The sequence below is a fragment of the Chenopodium album genome, chromosome 13, assembly GCF_948465745.1.
Source record: "Chenopodium album chromosome 13, dcCheAlbu1.1, whole genome shotgun sequence".
Lineage (NCBI taxonomy): Eukaryota > Viridiplantae > Streptophyta > Magnoliopsida > Caryophyllales > Amaranthaceae > Chenopodium > Chenopodium album.
The window spans coordinates 7,843,468-7,849,467 of NC_137846.1; the positions used below are offsets into that span (position 1 = coordinate 7,843,468).

The 6,000-nt window shown below is 32.4% G+C and overlaps 1 pseudogene across 1 annotated transcript; it reads left to right on the forward strand.

Moving 5' to 3' along the window:
• Window positions 1-773: 773 nt before the first annotated feature.
• On the forward strand, window positions 774-5,314 carry LOC145575138 (bidirectional sugar transporter SWEET17-like; annotated as a pseudogene). Its single transcript, XR_014098258.1, has 8 exons — window positions 774-847; window positions 890-1,043; window positions 2,161-2,254; window positions 2,388-2,424; window positions 3,498-3,708; window positions 3,942-4,105; window positions 4,484-4,603; window positions 5,017-5,314. The product of XR_014098258.1 is annotated as a bidirectional sugar transporter SWEET17-like (transcript).
• Window positions 5,315-6,000: the final 686 nt, after the last annotated feature.

A 6,000-nucleotide genomic window follows, 5' to 3' on the forward strand; every position in this document is an offset into this window, starting at 1 on the left:
GTTTATATTAACAATTTTAAGATACAAATTATACAATCACTAATTCAAAGTCAGCCATACCTCCATACACAGAATGTACATAATATATATGTTAACAATATCACAATATCTATGATTATTGATAACTATAGTTAGTTATATAGTAGAAGTGATCAAACTTCTTTAATTTATCCAAATATATACAAAGTATGAAACATAAAAGGAGAAACTAGATATGTTTTCAATTACCTTCAAAGACGTCAATTGATGAAATTTTAATTTATTGCCAAAAAAATTTCCACATGCATGGTTTGACAAAATCCTTGAATATAGTTGACAACTATTCTAATAATTTAACATCCATCCTCAATAAGTATGTAGCTTTCAAATTACCGGTCAATTCCGAATTAAACCTAAACTGATTCTATTTCTTAAAGCTACATACTTGTATGTGTTCTTCAACTCTTCAAGTATAATATTCCTCCATTTTTTTTTAAATTAACATCGAAATCTAACTTTTAAGTTTAAACTAATACATACGTACATAGAAATTAATTATAAGTGGTATCATGTATTAAAGGTTGCATTGTTGGAATAATTAATAAAGTATCTAAAATCAACTAATAATAAATTTATATTTTAATGGTCAAAATTATACATTAATAATATAGGTAATAAAATTTAAAATAGTACATGCAATAATAATTACGAGTAATACTATAGAGTTCAATATTTTCTCTCTCCAGCCCTCTCTCTCCAAATAACCTCCGTCTTTCTTTTTTTTTTCTCCGGCGATGAGGCTCGTCGGCGGCCGTGTGGCTCACCGCCCACGCCAAATCATCGGCGAGCCTCCGATCTATTCCCTTAGGTTGTTTTTTTCCTTTTCCGTTTTGTTTTTTTGTCTTTTCAGCCTTACAACTTGCGCCGCTCCTTTTCGTCCGCCGCCTCTGTTCATCACCGGCCGTGAGGCCGGCTTGCCGCCGTACTTCTTCTCTGCTTCCTCGCTGCGCCTATGCTCCACCTCTTTGGCTGTTGTAGCGACGTTGATTTCGAGAACGGGGAGGGTGAGTTATCGCCCTCTGAGTCCCTCGTGTAGGGTCGTTCTGAGTCCCTCGTGTAGGGTCGTCGGTGCCGCGGCTCGGGGGTATGTGGGGTCTGGGCTTCTCGGGCGGGTTTCAGCGGTCCGTGCTTTTAAATCAGGCGGTTTGTGGGTTAGGTTGGTGAACCTCGGACCGTTGGTGGTGGGGCTCAGTTTGGCGGCGGGGTGGGTTGTTAGGGTTTCGTTCGTTGTTTTAGTTTTTAAGTTTTTTCCTGTTTTTTCTTTTAGGTGCCTTTGTGTGTTTTTTAGTTTTGTTATTTTTTCTGTTTGTGTGGTGTGTTTGGGTGATTTGGGGCTTGCAGATCGGTTTACCGATCTTCTGGTGCAGGATTTAAACCGGGTTTTTTGGCTATGGGGCTTCGGTTTGATCATCTGGTTGTTTGGGCTAAAGGGGTATGCTTCCATGCCGATATTCGTGTTTGAATCGGAGATTGTCTTGTCTATGGTGAAGTGTACGACACCAATTTTGATTTCAGGTCGAGGAGTACGGGATTCTGAGCCAATGAAGGTTCACGTCAGAAACTACAACATATTGCCAGACCCCCTTGCAAGAGGCTGCATAGGACAGCGTTATATGAGCCAAGGGTACTTAAGAATGTCATTTTGCGCGTGCAATTGTAGTTTCCTTTATTTCGAACTTGTAATTGGTTCTGTTGTCTTTGTATTGTTCGATTACGATCTCTAATGTAAGTGCCGTATGACTTATTATTAATGAATTTTAATCTCCCCCTTCAAAAAAAAAAATAAAAAAATAATTACGAGTAATAAAATCTTTGTGAACAAGTAAACACCCACATGAGTTGACACATTGCCCGGCATTACATATATAAAAAGCAGTCCAAGCAAAATAAAATTGAGTTGGCATATAATTTAATTAAGTTGCAAACCTAAGCTAAGCTTACTTATCAAATTCGTCTACCAAAGAAAATATCAACTCTTTCAGAAAAATAGCAATGCATGCTACACGCAACTTATTTTATAAATACAGAAAATGAGAGAAAAATCATTTTCAAAATATTTGAACAATATATATGATATATATGTATGTGTATATATAAACTCATATACGTAATTTTTTCCAGTGTCTCCAAAGCATCAGGAAGGAAGCTTTGAAGAAGTATATCAACTCATTCATGGCCGACGTTGTCGGCTTGAGTTTCATATTTGGGATACTAGGTAATTTTCTTATAAACTCACTTCTTAGTTTTGGAATTCATGAAGATAAATGATCTCTTAGCTTATTGTTCATGATATGTGATGTTATTTAAGTTATGTTGTTGTTGTTGTTTTTTTTTTTTTTTTTTTCCAGGCAATATTATATCAGTGCTTCTTTTCCTATCTCCTGTGTAAGTTTTTTTTTGGTCTAATTATTAATAGTTACGAGTACTTATAAATTCTGTAGTTGTTTATTAATACAAATCATATTATGATGATGGATTATGCATGTATACGTTCTTTACAATATTTAGGAAATTCATGGTATTTTGTATATTTTAATGCGTCTCAATATTATCAAATACTACATTCTATAATACTCGTACTTGTTTAAATCTTTTGTATATATATTTTCATTTGCTCATATGATCATCTTTTCGATCACCTTTTTACTAAGTTTTCAAATTTACATAAATGCAAACAGGGGTAGATCATGCAATATATACTACAGAGTAGCTTAATTTTGTGTCCTCGTTTATATAAAATAAAAAAGTTCAACTTATTTCAAGCTAGAATATTTTCACTATAAAAAAACCTCTAATTAGCTAGTCATTTAATTGAAATTACATCTAACTGCTAATATACGCTTGCCACTATGATGAAAATAACATAAGATTACTGTTCTCTACACCTAATAACAACTACATTGGCAAAAGCCTCAGCTCATACCTCATCAATTCGGTTCAATATACAAAGTATTACCAATCATGTTTTTGGTTACGTAGAGAAAGTAAGAAACTTTGTATTATTTTTTTATTTTTTTTTGTTATGGTACGTCAAATTCATACCATGTCAATAATTATATAAAAATGACCTAAGTTTGAGTCAAAATATAAATAATGTCATGGAGTAACTTATAAATTCAAAAAATTGTTGCAAGAAGTTTGCGTTAGTTTAAGAAAACTATTTGGTGAATTTGGCAAGGTGGTCTACTACATAAACCATATTACTTCATATAATGACGATATTACTTGAAATTTTAAAAGTCGGCCACGTATAATACAAATAATTAATAGCTAAACGGATGGACTAATTCAATATATATTATCATAGTTTAATCGTACTCATATCATATATTTAAAATTATACGTATCTATATTACTATATTGCTAATATTAGTAATACTTTGGAGCATATACCTGGAGTATATGTAATTATCAATAGCTAAAGCTAATTGTTATTATATTGCATGAATTGAATGCAGAAAGACTTTCATTCAAATAGTAAGTAAGGGATCAACAGGAGAATTTGAAAGCATCCCATATATATGCACATTTTTGGCTACATCTTTATGGACCTACTATGGACTTATTAAGCCTGGGGCTTTGCTTGTTGCCACCGTCAATGGGTTTGGAGCTGTTGTCGAGCTCGTTTTCGTAACACTATTCCTCGTCTTTGCTCCTCCAGAAATGAGGGTACGTCATACATATATAAAATTTAACTAATATATGTTACTTAACAATCAATTAAAAACCTTTCCCATCTGATATTAGTTGTCACGTTGTTATGAGACTTATGACATGAAGTCATGAACTTTGTATTATAATCCATCAACGTGACAATTAAATCTGGGTGAATTGGATAGAGTTAGTGATTTTAAGGTAATTATGTGATTTGACATACATGGATTATGGTTAAATTTGAATAGGCAAAAACAGCCAAACTAGCCGTCATATTGGACTTGGGATTTTTAGGAGCAGTAATGTTGGTATCAAAGTATATGTATTGGATGATGAAATGAGGATTAACATGATAGGAACTCTTGGTGCTTTTGTCAACATCCTCATGTATGGTTCTCCTCTTGCTGCCCTGGTATGTAATCACACTCTTCTTCCGTATTAAACCTCGCTCCTTAATTTCTATCTTGCTTTCATCGTCTTAGTTTGTCTTTACGTGCATAGTTTCACCACATATTAGATAATTCCTTTAGTGCACTTTTATGCTCTTTTGATCGAAAAAAATTGACAAAATAATACAATATATACTATCACTAATATAATGTATTATATATTTTATTATACTTTGTATGAGCAATAGATTAGTAATACTAGTATTGTGTTACAGTGTAAAATTTTTTCCAAGGCAAAGTCTTGAATGAGACGATGAATCGGTCCCCATATTAGCTAGCTGTTAATCTAATTAGTTAAATGGTTTTTGTATGATTAATAAATTAATTAAACATTTTTGTAGAGAGCGGTGATGGAAACAAGAAGCGTGGAATATATGCCTTTCTTGCTATCATTGTGCTCATTTTTGAACGGAGGAGTTTGGACTATCTATGCTGTTCTTGTCAAAGATCTCTTCCTTTTGGTACGTGTCTTATCATCTCTTAATCCATTTTTTTAATTATGCATCTAGTGATGTTAGTCATGTTACATGATTTAATCTCATTGGATTTTATTTGATTTGTTAAGAATTAAGATAGGATTAAGATCAATCAATGATTTAAGCTTTCCCAAAATATATTAATAGATCTTATGTCACTTATGTGGTTTGATTTTATTTGATGGTTGATATTAACTACTTTGTATGGATTATTAATTTATAGTCTGCCTAAAATTTGAAAAGAGAAATAAGACAGAATTCTTGTACTCTCCCTGTCTCATTTTACTTGTTAACTTTTCATTGTAGGTCGTTCTTAAATTAATTATTTTTATGTTACATTTACCTATAATTTTAGCCTCATTTTCACGTTGAGTATATGGTGCGCTGCCATTAAACAGGTACCAAATGCAGTTGGATTTATTCTCGGGACGATTCAATTAGTAGTCTATGCTCGTTATAGTAATCTAAACAATGATCAACAATATATTGAGCCCCTCGTTTAATGGAAAATCAGCAAATTACTCAATTTCATATCAATCAATCATTTTTAGATTTTATATTTGTATACTTGTATATAAATTTACTCCAATGTGTAGCTTGATTCTTTGATTTCTGCCGCTTGTATATAAATTTATGTAACTTGAAATTTACAAAAATTGTGTATAATATGATTGTCATACGGAGCATTTGTTACTCCATCTATTTGTATACTAGTACGAAATAAGGAATCATTTAAGAGTCAAGACCAAAACTTTGCTGGATAATGATATTAATGAATGAAACAAATTTATAATTTTAATAATGTACTTGAAGCGGCTAAGCAACTACGTGACATTGAAAAAAGTGATGTTATTAAGGGTATGTTCACATTTATTGAATTGAGTTGAACTGAACTGAACTAAATTGAATTGATTGGAGCTGAACTGAACTGAACTGATTGGAGCTGAACTGAACTGAACTGAACTGATTGGAGCTGAACTGAACTGAATTGAACTGAACTGAGCTGAAATGAATATTTTATGAGAGAAGGAAATTAGGAGCTGAACTGAACTAAACTGAACTGAACTGATTAGAGCTGAACTGAACTGAACTGAAATGATTAGAGCTGAACTGAAATGAAATTAAGCTGAAGTGAACAGGCCCTAAACGGTAAAGGATTAATAGTCACATATAATATTTCAAAATATATATATTCGATTAGTTGCAGTTTTTTTTTTTTTTTTTTTTTTTTTTGGGTACGTCGATACCATGATACAATTCTTACGAGGATATGTCTTCAAGTTTCTTGTTAAGGGTAACATGAACAAGTAATTTTTTGAAACTGGATTGTAAAAGTAGACTACTTTATTTGTAGAATAATCCAAAATAAAATTGCCCTTTAG